Here is a 13,960-nt window from a genome sequence, read left to right on the forward strand (position 1 = left end):
TTCACAAGTCTTCATTAAGAAATATGAACCTATCCTATAAATTAAGATCGAATAATATGCTAAGTCGCTCGTAATTACCACTCAATATTATATTGGAAACAAATATTTATTTTTGAAAAGAATTTGTCCAAATATTTTTCCAAACACATTTCCATTTCATTTTCATGCTACATCCAATTGAGCACAAGAAAAAAAAAATTACGGGCAAAAGCTTAAACAATCATATAGTACTCATGCATATAATAGGCCTTTCATTGGGATTAAATTTGAGTTTTAGACAATGGGCTCGACAGTTAGGCCTCCGTAAGTGTGGCTAGGTAAAATCCCGGAGGGGTGGTAGCGCTAAGCTTTTAAAACTCGACCCTCTTGGACACCCAAAGTGCCTCCTTAAAGATTTTTCCTAGACACAACATCAAGTAAGAGGTGACTATTAATGAATCCCAGTCCATGTTTGATGAACATCCTAAATATGGATCATTTTCCCAAATGACATGCTCATAATAAGCCCAACAACAATATTCAATTATTCGTAATTAAATAATGAAAAATAAACAATCATATATAAATTAATTAGAAGATAATCACTCAGATAATCAATTTTAAAAAAAATTAATAAGGAGATAATCAATCCATATTAATTCAAGAGATAATAGGATAATTCTAATTCTGGTTTGATAACTAGGGTAATATGAAAATCAAATCACCTAATTAGATTTAATCTCATGAAATAATATTCTACAAAAAAACTCCATTTAAATGCTCAAGTCTCAAAAGGAGAAATTAAAATGATATAATATCCTGTGTGAATCTCAAAATATTAGAGATTATCTTCCTCCGAGACCGTATCTCACTAGATATGCGTCTGTTCAATGTGTATCTTATACCACTGGAAAGCCCATATTACGAGCTACAACTTCTATTGCAGGAATAAATTCCAATAACTGACACTAATAGAATGAAAAAGAGCTCCCAAATCTGAACATAAAATCACGTTTTTTTTTTCCTTCATTTTTTTTAGCAGAAATCCCATATTTCACAGATTCGCTAAGGCATGTTTGCGAAGCCATATGTTCTTCAATATTCGTCCACATCAGGGCCGGTCCTGAAAAAATGAGGGCTCTAGGCGAGCCTTTGAGTGGGGACCCTAAAATTCTTTGACACCCAACTCATTGTACATTTATATGTATAAGAAAATGTTTCGCTAAATACATGAAAAAATTCATTTCTACATAAAAAATCATTAGAATTCATATCCAAAGAAGAAAGATATGCAAAAATTACTTAAATATTACTCGTCTCGCGTTTTTAGATGCAAATGTATAAATTAAGTTTACATAACTAAAATTCAATATTCTGTAAACAACAAATTGACAAAGAAACAAACTAAAATTCAAATTTTACCTACTACCCAACACAAAAGTTTGATACAAATGACACAACACAAAAAGAGGCGCATAAAAAATATAGTAAAATTTAATATCGAAACTTCGAATTATCTTGAACCAAAACTAGTTAGGAAGCAAAAGTAAACAACCTTGTTAAGTGCCCCCATAATCCATTTATCTTCTCGAAGGGATTTAACCACTTTATTAAGTGCATCCACAAGTTTGAATACTTTGATTTCGCATAAACAATATGCATTAAAATAAACAAATCATAAACCCTAGAATCGAAAATCCTAATTATATTTACATACACAGCACTCACAAATTAAATTATAGAAAAAGAAGCAGGAGAGAAGAGAAGCATTGATCGGGTACCTGACCTTTGTAAGTGGAGTGGGAAAGAACCGATTCCTAGGCGTAGACTTGCTACCAATATGCTGTGCGTTAAATTCCGGAAAAAAAAAAGTTGAATTGGTGCTGAAGTTTCACCCCACCCAAGACACTTTGTACGCCAAGTTTCAAGACAATTATGTGATTTTATATTTAAATATTTTATTAAATTCAAACTCTAAAAATATATTTATATATGTTATATATATACACACATATTTAAAAAGAAATATTTTTGGGGCCTCCCCACCCAAAACGCTGCACGACAAGTTCCAAAAAAATATTTATAATTTCATATTTAGATATTTTACTCAAACTACAAAATTATATATATATATATATATAGAAAATTATGATTGGCACTCTAAAATTTTCATTCTACATTCTAAACTTTCTATATTTAGAAAGAAAAATACACTTGTGAAGAGTGTATGATGAGATTTTTAGAGTGCCAATAACACTTCCCTATATATATAAAAAAAATTTGGAGCCCCCCCCCCCCCCCCCCCGGAAATGGGGGCCCTAGGCGATCGACTACTCGGGCTACCCTCAGGGCCGACCCTAGTCCAAATGACGTGTATTTTATATGTTTTTGAAGCTTATGTGGCCAACTACAAACCCCAATAAAAAATTACAGAAAAATCAGCTCCATGCACCCTAAATTCAGCCCACTAAACGGCTGAAAAAAAACTGAAATTTTCAAGAAATCACAAAACTAGGATAACATATTTCTCAAAAGAAATCCTCAAAAAACGCAACGAATCAAAATGTGATTTTTTTTCGGGTTTATGCAATGCAACCATGGTGGATATAGTGGTTCTCGTAATTTACATCGAATTGTAAGGCAAGGAACGAGCCCTATGGCTCTAACACCACTGTTGGGAATTTGTACTAATAAAACAAAGAATTCGATATAGGACATACCTTGCGGAATTAACAAATTCTGGATCGCCGTCTCGTTTCTACAAACCATTGCATGAACCACAAAGGAGAGCCCCATCCTAGGGAGGATTCAGTTGCCTCTAGCCCCGTGAGATTGCCTACATACCTTGTGCCAATACACATGGATCAAACCACCATAGTTCTTAGTAGCCTCATAATCCTAGGATCAATGTGATACCCTAGAGGCTAAACTAAGATAGAAAAAGGTTACTGAGAGTGGAGAGCATTATCTCTCATCTTTAGAGCTAAGAGAATTGTCTTTGTTGGTGTGCTTTCTCCCAAAGCCCTCATTATATAGTGGCTAGGAGGGAAGAGAGAAAGGGAAATGTCAATGTGGGATAAATACCAATACGCACCCTAAATTGGGTGTATAAATCCTACAGGGGGACTTTGTCAAAATACACTGACTCTCCAGTTCCAGGCCACAGGCAATCAAAACAACCTACGTACCCCTTTAAATAGGGGGCACGGTTTTGAAGCCAAGCCCAGCTTCCCCTCTCTCAGCTGCCAAACTCTCAGGCCAAAGCCATAGCCAATCAAAGCAACGCAATTAGCCGCCACCTTCAATTCTCTTTATTTCTCTTTTTCCCTGGGAAGAAATCGAAGGAAAAAGAGAATCGGGAAATACCCATCCCACCGACGGCAGCAAGAGACAAAATTAACATGTCCTCTTCTGTCTTGACCAGTCATTGGCTAGTATATCGTCGTAATTTTTAGGGTAATTAGCAAGAATAATCCATTTTTGACATTTGATTGTAGAAAGATCAGGTATTGTTATATCATCATTGCATCGTCGATAACTAATCAATGTGTCACCATTGTTAAAAAATGATCATTTTGCAACCAAGTATCAAAACGTGATTATTCCTGCTAATTGCCCTAATTTCTATTTACCAAATGAAAGAATAGTACTGATAGTCGAACTCGAGTATTGCAAGTGTACAAACAAAGGTCAATGGTAGTATCTTACAGAATAGGGCATCATAATCTGCTACATTGAGACATTATTTTTGAGAGATGAAATCTACTCTTAAAGATAGTGTCTAAATTGCCTCAACTTACATTGTTGTTCGAATGAAACATCGACAAAGAGCGATTTTTACACCCTAAAAGATAAGTATTTAATATATTGTTGATTTCATTTAATCAATGGTGGCAATGAAAATTATCATTAATTTGTATTGATCTTATGTGCATTGTTGTAGAAGAAGTAGCATCAACGTCGCTAAATTTTTCAACAACAAACACCACTTGTAAAAGCATCCCTTTCTGAATGAAAATACGAAAGCTCAATAGGAGGACTAGTTAAACACTTCGTAACGCGACCAATGCTTCTACATGAAAAGGACTAGCAGTACCCTTTGAAGAGTTGTGATGAGTCGATATTATACTATATATTTTACCCTATTCTTAGTTATAGTTTATTGGTTATTTTGGTAGAATTTTGGTACTTTGGATTATATTTTTAATGTAGGATTCCTCTAGAGCAAAAAGTGATCAAACAAATGAATTTTGGAGTGATTCTAATTGAAGGATATTCGTGAGTCTTTCAAGATGATTGTATCAAAATTTCAAATTTTTCTACCAAGCCATTTGACCGTCGCAATGAAAAGAAGGCCCAGTGAGTAGCTTTCCCAAATTAACGTTTTTGGACGTTTTGGGTATTTTAGAGGTCAAAATGACATATTTTGAGGAAGATTCCTTCTGAGGATTTGTAGGGGACGTCTCCATCTTTTTTTTCTTTTTCTTTTTTTTGTCAAAATTCAAGTATTATTAAAGATGAATTGAAACGTTTACATCAGAAGCTAGAGTGTTAAACAACCACTCTGGCTCAAAATGATCCCACATATGAAACCCCCCCCACACGCGTGACATAAGAAGCCACTTGATGCGCAACCCCATTACAGGCACGAGGAGTAAACATAAACTCTACTAAACATAATTGTTGTTGAATATGGTTCATATCCCAAGGGATACCTTCCAAATCTGCCTTTGGAGCCAAGACCCCATTAATCATATCCACCAAGACCTTCGAATCCGTCTCGAATTGAACAAACTCGAACCCAAATTCCACACAAGCCATCAATGCCAATCGCAATGCTTTCGCTTCCGCCATCAAACTAGAACCACATCTTATATCTCCCAAACCACCAGCGGCTCTAAAGATCCCAGCAAAGTCCCTCGCTACCCATCCACAACCCCCCACACTCATTTGCTTACACCAAACTCCATCACAGTTCACCTTAATAGTACGAAACTGGGGCTTCACCCACCGCACCTGCACCTCCCCTCAAGGCTTCGCCTAGGACCATGTTGCCCCACAATCTACCCACCACTATCCTCAAGCTCCCGCACCTGTTGGCTCAAAAGCTCCAGCGCTCCACTCGGTTGGTTGGTCAAAAGACTGATTTTCTGAGAAGTTTGAATTTTAATTCAAATAGGAAACCTTTTATTTTCTATTTTATTATTTTATTATGCTTCCTAGTTTTATTCTAAGACTTTTTAGGGTTTTATTTTTGTAGTAGTATAAATAAAGATATTTAGCCATTAGGGTTGAAGAGGTGGGAGAAGAAAGCATAAAATTTAGGCACGCACTACTTAGAGAGCTTTTGACAATTCAAGTTTGTATTCAAAGTGTTTTTTATTCATGTTTTTAATAATATTTTGTTTTATGGTTGTTAGTAACTAGTTTCATTTGTTAGGGCGAGGTCACGAGTCTTAGCAAGAATATGTAGTTTCTTTTCAATTTACTTATGATATTATGCATGCAGGTTTTGAATTATTAATCACCGGTTTAAACTATCTAATTGTCTTGATGATTAGCCACCATTAGGGTATTTAGAAAAGTAAATTGATGCAATTTTGGAATAGGGTTGTCCCTAAAATTGGCGTTGGCTTCTTGTGATTAATATGTGTAACTTCTTAGGATCGACGACACGTCTTAAGGGTTATATGGTTTTTCAAAGGGATTTCACAAAACTTAATGAGTCTTCCATGTTCACATTTGATCTGGACGCCACATGCGGGTTGCATGTTAGATATACGTTCTATGTTGGAGGTTCCAAGTATGACCTACTTTAGGAAAACCTAACCTTTAAAATATGCATGGGTAATTCATAAGTAATTGGAAGAACTACGTATGATTGTTAAGGTGACGGCGGAACCCTAGTGCTCAAATTTATTTTCAAAACTATTTTCTTTTGTTTTATTTACTTTGCCAATTTATTTAATTGTGTTTAATTAAATTCGTTTTTTATATTTTAGGCAATAAAATCAACCTCTTCCAAACTTTGTTTTCAAATAATTAATTAAGATTTGATTTTAACATAAATTATTCATTCAATCCCTCTGGAGAACGACCTTGCTTGAGCTGCTATACTACAATAACCTTGTACTATTTTTATGTGTTTTTATCCATACTTTTACAGGTGGTAAAATCCCCATCAAGAAATTGGCGCCGTTGCCGGAGATTGTTTTAATAATGTGTGCTTACCACATTCTTAGTTAATTATTATTGTGTGTGTGTGTGTGTGTGTGTGTGTGTGTGTGTGTGTAGGCTTTTTATATTAGCACCTCACAAAATGTTGAATACACTCCACGTTAAAATTTAATGTTAAATGTTTTATTAAACCTACTATGCAATGGCAATTTTGACCTTATAAGGTAAAAAAAAAAAAAAAAAATTTCTATACACACCCTAAATCATTTTTAACATATTATTTATTTTCTTCAATTATCAAAATCCCTCTGACCCTCCATTGTTGGACAAAACCCTAACTAATGAAACTACAAACATGTTGATTGAGAAAAATTATTTTTGATAAATGAAACACGAAATCGATTTTTTAAAAGCTTCAAATGAGGTAAGACTTCATATTTTTTATTGTTTAGTGATTTTGACGATATCGATAATTATTTAATCTTACTTTTCCTGTGTTATTCAAGTTTCTATGTTCATATTCATCTTTTAGGGATCATAGAGATTACATAAAGAATTAAACATCTAAAATTACCACAAAATATTAAAAACAGATGACATGAGTTTTAATGGTGGAATTGAAAACAACCCACATATGCTTTAAATCCCAAGCGGCACCTGTTGTCAAAATTCCAGTCTGCCTTTTTTTGTCCAAATTAAAAGCTTTATAAGATTTGAGAAATGTGGGGTGTATAGAAAATATCGGGTGCATGTAGAAAATGTAAGGTGTATATTGAGAATGTAAGGTGTGAGGGTATTATGGGGAAGTATGTGGGGTGTATTAAGATAATTATTCATTGAAAAAGCAAATGTGGATGTGTATTAAGTATATGAGATTTATTCAACAATTTATGGGATGTTAATATAATAAGCCTTAATATATATATATATATATATCTATATATTTAATTGCTAATTTTATTTTATAAGTTACAATTTGTTAATTTTGAGAAGAGTGCAACAATGGCGTGGGAATTGCCATCACCAGCAGGACCACAACCTTTATGGGATTCTTTAGCAACAACAAATTGGTTTGGATTCCCACAAGAAAACACCTTGTTACAATCTGTCGATTTTGGGAGCAATTCAACGATGGGCTGGGAACTACCACTACCAGGAGGACCACCTTTATGGGTTTCTTTCGCAAAACAAGGTTTCTATGGATTTAAACCTACAATTTGTGCTCTTTGCTGTCCAAATACCCATGAAATTTTGCAATGCCCTGAAAGGAAATATTTTCCTAACTATGTGAAGGAGCATATTAATACGAGGAAAGACTCACAAAGGCGTAGGGACAATCCCACTTTTGATTACTACGCTCTAGATTTGAAAAAGCATTCCAGTTTTAGATGGGCAGGTACTCAACAGCCTTTTGAGCAGCCTAATGTGCCACAAGATTTTGGAGGAATGGTGTGTAATTCAAACACCCCAATGTGTAGTGAGTTATGACTATATGCAGAAAGATGCCAGAATTGAAGAATCACCAGGTGATGACTCTAACCCAATGGAGGAAATTACTGATCCTAAAATATCCCCAGAACCCATTCCTACCTAGATCTATACGCCACACATAAAATATCTCGAGGCTACCAAGCAACCAACAAAGCTGCATGAAGGCATTGAAATTGACATGTTCAAAGGGGTTATTCATACAAATTCAAAATATGATCCAACATATGAACAACACTTCACAAATCTACCAGATTTCGATACAGGGCAAATAGCTAAAGATAAAATAATTTTTGTTGTTGTAACAGACAATGCACATGCACAGGCAATTAAACTCGAAGAAATTCAAGATGAGTCCTACGAACATCATAAGTTCTACATGGGCACGAAGAACAAGCATAATGGCAGCCAAATTCTCCATCACGAAATTCAGCCAATGTAAAAATTGTGGGTATTAAATATAAGATTGAAGTCAGCTAAAGGGAAACACAAGCATTAATTAGGTTTTTTATTTGTGATTGCAGACTGCATTTGGAACTAATTCGGGCTAATCTCAACTACTCGTGGATTCATACATTCATCCATTCATCCATTCATCTCAGTAATATGCATTCAACCATCCATTTATCGCAACTTTGCATTCAATATCAGCATTAAAGTGCAGAAATTTAAAAGGAAATCCAACTGGAGTTTGAGTTTCAGAAACGTTACAGTGGGTTTGCAAATAAGACTCTGTACCTACTTGGACCCACTCTTCTCATTCGCTCTCAAATTTTGTAAAACAAATATATACTACAATACAAGTTTGGGGGTGAGATCCAAGTAGCACGAAGGACGTGGTACTCTAACAGAGACCAGATTTAGTATCAGGCACATAAATTTCTCAGACATTCATCAAATGGTACATGAAAGCACATGGGAAAGCAATACATAAGCATATAGAAATTCACTGATCTAACACATGCAGCAACAGATAAAAAAAGAGGGAGTCGAAAATTATACCTTTGGCTTTGGATCGAGCATTTCTTGTTTTGTTTTCCAGTGCATCGCCGGATCTGAGATTTTGTAGCAATTCCGCAGTCTCTTCCATGGTACTGACGTTAGCTCAAAGTTCCTTGCACAGAGAAAGACCACATGCATGTATTAGTTTTGGTTTATTTTCCTGAAATGCACAAATCAAAACTGAAACAAAGAAGTTTGGGGGAGAGTTCTTTCTTTATACCTTTAAGCTCTTGGATAGGACGGAAATGAGGCCCTTGCTTTTCCGTTTGCAGGCATGATGCACTCCATGATCCTCTTTGCTGTGTTGATGATGGTAGAGAAATGAAGTTCAGATGGGCTAAGGTTTGAGAGCAAGATGGAGAGAGCCCTCATGGCTCTGGGCTCGAGGCTAGAGAGAAGCAGCTCTAAGTTTTAGAAATGGGAAATTAAATTAAATTAAATTTATATATACTAAAACCAAAACTCAGGTGATACTGTTTTATAACAGTAAAATGACGAAAATGCCTTTCAAAAAAATTATTTCTCAGTGTTTTCTATCAGCTTCTCTACAATAAAAAGACGGTTGTGCCCTTTGTGTCCACGCGTCTGCCATCGCCTGTTCTCTTCGTGCGTTGGGTGGCGTTACTCACTGTTTCCCTTTTAGGCTAGCCACGTGTCATTCATCGTCGAAGGCTCTGCTTCCAATTCTTCTCGACATTTCCTTCCGTTTCCACTTCTCTCTCTCTCGACCTCTCATCTCGCTCTTCCCCTGAGGCTCTGACTCTCCTTCCCTACTGAAAGAGCCATGATCTTTCATGTTCCGCTCTTCTATTCCTTCGGGTAATTTTCCAGTACACTTTTCCATTTACTTCCCACACTAATCTCACCCTAAAACCAAACACCATCTTTTCCGAAATTTTTGAATTTTTCTCGGAAATTCTCGCCTATCCTTGAGATTTTCTTGGTGGGTCTTCGTTCTCAGGTCCCGTATGTAAAAGGGTTTTGGCTTTGGTAGCAGATGAAGATCGGTGACAATGATCGAAGTTCGTCGCCATGTGGGTGATCTCAGTGGCACTGGTTTTCAATTCTGGTGATTTCTATGGTTTTGTGTTGCGTAACATTTGGGGATTTGGTTTGGTTCTGTTGGTAAACAATACTCAGGTTAAATTTGGTTCCCTTTATTTTCTCAAATTTGTTTCACCGCATTATTTTTTGATCCTTTACTTAATCTTTCTTAAGAAATTTTAGAATCTTTATTTGTTTTGAATTTATTTATTTTTTATATTTTATTTTCAAGCCTGGCATTTGTTTTTAATTTCTCTGTTGATAAGTTTGAGGATGAAATTTATTCTTTCTTAACATTATTTAACGCAACATGCTCGATTCCAATTCTTAATTAAGGGGGATGATGCAAAACCCAGAATTTCTTTGTAAATTGGCTTCTCCTTAGACTATACAGGTATATTTATTCTGGGTGCCTAAGGTTTTGAGTTTTGAAGTTTGTGTTTGACCAATTAACCATCGAGATAGCCGTCATATATGACATTGCCAAGATTCTCAATTCTTAGTCTTTCATATTTACAATTTGGTTCGTGGTCTTTTGACATCTCTGCTGCTCTACCCATTACCAAGCACAGCTCGCCAATCCCCAGCATTAGCAAAGCATTAGCAACTATCAGGGTCCTGCAAAAATTACACAGTATGTAAGACTAAGACATGAAACCTAATTAAGATTCACAACTTCTACATGCAAAGTATTTAGAAAGAAATTCCATACAAACTCAATGCTCATCAGTCAATTTCTTTCTCTCTTTCATAATTTAACTTTTGCTTCTTATTGCCTTTGTTTTTTCTTTTCTATCTTGCAGATACTCTTTAATTTGTAGCAATCACTTCTGTCGCAACTGGTCGGCAACAGTAATAGTCAACCCTGTAAGAAGTGACATAGATTTTTCTTTGATATGTTTGATAGATATAGCCTGAATTGATATTTCTCCCTTAGCTCCCTGCGGAATCCATGTTGATTATATGGATTAATTATGCAACTTGATTGAAGTTTGATGTAATTTCATATTGTTAAACCCCTTTAAATGGATGAGAAAATATTGTTAAACCCCTCAAACTTTATTTGCGCTCTACTTTCAATTTAATTTCATATCAGTGAGACAATATAATTTTGTTTGAAAGGTTGGAAAAAGCTAATAACTCTTAGTAAAATGTCTTTATGCGGATCACAAACAAGCAAACATTATCAAATCTATGTGTATGAGTTGCAAAGATACATATGCAAAATAATAGGTGACCTCTTCATTCTATATTTCTAACGTTTATTTATTTATTTTCCAAAATCCATGATGAGCAATTTATGTTTCTCTTTCTTTAACATTTTTTTCCTTTGGTTTTGCTCACTTGATTTGATTGACACCTACTTTTTAGAATTAGAATAGAATATGGTTATAATTATCTGCAATTGTGGGGTAATTGGCAAAAACTCGAGACCCTTTTATGCCTGTTTGAAGGAACAAACAGAGTTTGTAAACCTCTGCCTTGCCCATACATGTTTTACTCTTTCATTGGCATTTAATTTATTTTACCGTTTTGGTTTAGGCATTTAGTTTGGTTTGATTTGTTGTTAACTTTGTTAATCTGGTAAGAATTACATTTTTCTAATGGCTTGGATTTAGGATTTCAATATAATTTCTTCTTTTTCAACATAATGGTTAATCTGGATAAGGAGGTAGTTTGCATTCAGGTGAGGTGGAGCGGACTTTTTTGAGAAAGAACCTCTTGGTGGAGCCCCCGGAGGACAAAATAGTACTATTTAGTGACCACGAGCTGAGAGCCCAATTTCATTACAATTTCTTCATTTTCAACGTAATGGTTATCGAATTAATTGTTTTTCCTTTAAGGGTACCAATAGCAAGCTAGACTCATACCTTTCCATTTTTTTTCTTCCAAATTCCCCAAACAATACTAATGTTGATCCATTTTTTCGAATGATAAATTTTCTACATGGAATCTTATTTTCAAATTTGTTTTATATTTTTGCTCGAAATTCACAAGTGCAGTGTTTTCTATTTGTTAAAGGCATAATAGTATATCCATTCAGTTTATGACATTTTAACTAAGTGGTGGTTTACACAATTTTCAGCATTTTCCACATAGGTTCTGATTTTAATTGTTTGGTAAAACCTATAGATTGTTAAACTAATGACAAGCTATTACTGTATATTGTTCATATCAAGGATGGAGACATTTTTAGATTACCCTAAAATATAGCTAGGAAACACCTGTTCTTTTTTATTACGGCAGACATTGATGCCCTACAATGTTGACTTTCTTTAATGCTTCCTCTGGATTCTCCAGTTTCTTTTTAAAGTTTATTTGGTTGTTGAAAAAAAAAAACTCAAAAATGAAGGGCTTTAGAGTTTGATCATTTGTGCCTCAAATTTGGTACGGTTTCTTTCCCCTATATAATTTCGATTGGTAATATAGATTTTCATCATAAATTATTGTATTCTTTTGCAAAGTTGTTCATTTTTTATACTTTTTTTTAACTTTAACACTTCGCTTGAGATCTCAACTTCAATTAGAGAAAGAGGAAGAGGAGCATAGAAGTATGTCCACTACTCCTCTGTTTCATTGGTAATATCTCCAAACCCAATTCTCAGTTTTTTGGTTATTTTCACATCAATTAATTTTGCCTGTAATATTATTTTAGGGAATTTTCCTTGCACAATTTTTTTTCTGGGTCAAATAAATAGTTATGGGTCTTCAACATGTTATTTTTATGTATTATAGTTTATTAGTTCACAACTATAATTTTTCAATATTAATGGTAAAGCTTAATTTCGGATTGCATGTCTGAAAGTTTAGCCTTTTGTTTACAATTTGAATTGCATGTCTCAAAATTTTTAGTATTTTCTTTAATTGCCAACTTAGAGCTCAGAGAAAGAGGTAGTAGCCATCGATCTATTTTTGAGCCCTTTGTTTCGTTGGTAATCAGGTAAAGCTCAAATTTTTTGAACATGTTTAATTTTGGATTAGTCTCTACATCTACACACATACAAAGAACAAATATTCACTGGTCCTTTACAATGACGATTCAATGTTTATGAATTAGTGTAATTCATGGATATAATGGATATATTGACAAAGGGATATATTGAAATATGCAGGAAATTGTTTCTCTGTAACACATTGTGAGTCGAGGAATCTCTCTTTTGAGCTGGCCATGTCGGAGTATATTTTTACTAACTTGGTCCACCATATCACATTCAGAAACTCTTTTACGTGCCCTTTTGTATTTGTGTTGAGTCACATGAAGTTCAAGATTCCAGTTAGTATATCATTTGACACTTACCATCATCTAATCTTTGGCATGTATAATCCATGCGGTTGCTTTACAAAATCTGTTCGAATAATCTCCATTAAATGACTGCTGTGTCTGTGACCTTTTACTCAAATTTTATATATATTCTCCTCTCTAATTTGTGTTTTTTGCCGTGTCAGAAGATTATTTTTGTATAAGATATAAATCTTAGAAACATTCACCCATTGTTTAGTTTCTTTGACGAATTTTGTAGTGTTAGTTCTGCACCATTTCAGTTTGGCTTGGATTGGATAAATAATAGCATTGTTTATGCTAATTTGCCAATTTCCTCATATTTTTAAGTTATCTCGAAGACTAATTCTGGGCCTTTTATTCAGTGTTTTGAAGACGTTGGGGACTTCACTGTGACAAAGAAATTGAAGACTTAGGGTCTAAATATATTTTCACATGTAAATATATATCTAAAACTATCTACATGATTCATACGATTTCTAAACCCTCGCAGCACCGCGCGGGCAAGCTTTCTAGTTATATACTAAAAGAGAAAAACTTGATACTGTTCATCCAATTTTGCTCTGAGAGTTGTTAGACCAACTCTGTTGTCTTATTTCCTCACTCATGTTATATTTACACCTACTATAAAAAGTTGTCAAAAATTAAAATGTTATTTTCTCACCCAATATTATTCCTAAAATAACCCTATATATAATTAAAGACACATTTCTCTTAAGAAAAGAATATAAACAGAGAATATTACACGTTTGGTCGGGATTGAAAATGAAGAAGCTTACTCAAGTCCGAACCCATGTTTTAACTTCTCTCAGCAGTTTACTTTGTCCTGCAATATGTTTGTCTTTAAAAGTCGATTTGCACTTGGTATGAACATGATGATCTTTTCACTTCATTAATGGCTGATGTCTTTTTTGCTTGGCATTCTTACCAGTTAGGCCCTCTATAACATTGGGAACCTTTCCTGGGGCTCGTAAGAAAACCCTTCCCAAA

At 34.6% G+C, this 13,960-nt stretch overlaps 2 long non-coding RNA genes across 2 annotated transcripts; one reads left to right on the forward strand and one right to left on the reverse strand.

Annotated features, from left to right (window-relative positions):
• Positions 1-8,263: 8,263 nt before the first annotated feature.
• On the reverse strand, positions 8,264-10,628 carry LOC139196975 (uncharacterized). Its single transcript, XR_011581896.1, has 3 exons — positions 10,467-10,628; positions 8,867-10,308; positions 8,264-8,758 (listed from the first exon to the last, which is right to left on the reverse strand). It is a non-coding gene; the product is annotated as an uncharacterized lncRNA (long non-coding RNA).
• Positions 10,183-13,526, forward strand: LOC108172594 (uncharacterized). The gene is made up of 2 exons (XR_001789149.3): positions 10,183-10,324; positions 10,494-13,526. It is a non-coding gene; the product is annotated as an uncharacterized lncRNA (long non-coding RNA).
• The last annotated feature ends 434 nt before the right edge of the window (positions 13,527-13,960 follow it).

The sequence above is a fragment of the Malus domestica genome, chromosome 06, assembly GCF_042453785.1.
Source record: "Malus domestica chromosome 06, GDT2T_hap1".
In the NCBI taxonomy this organism is placed as follows: Eukaryota; Viridiplantae; Streptophyta; class Magnoliopsida; order Rosales; family Rosaceae; genus Malus; species Malus domestica.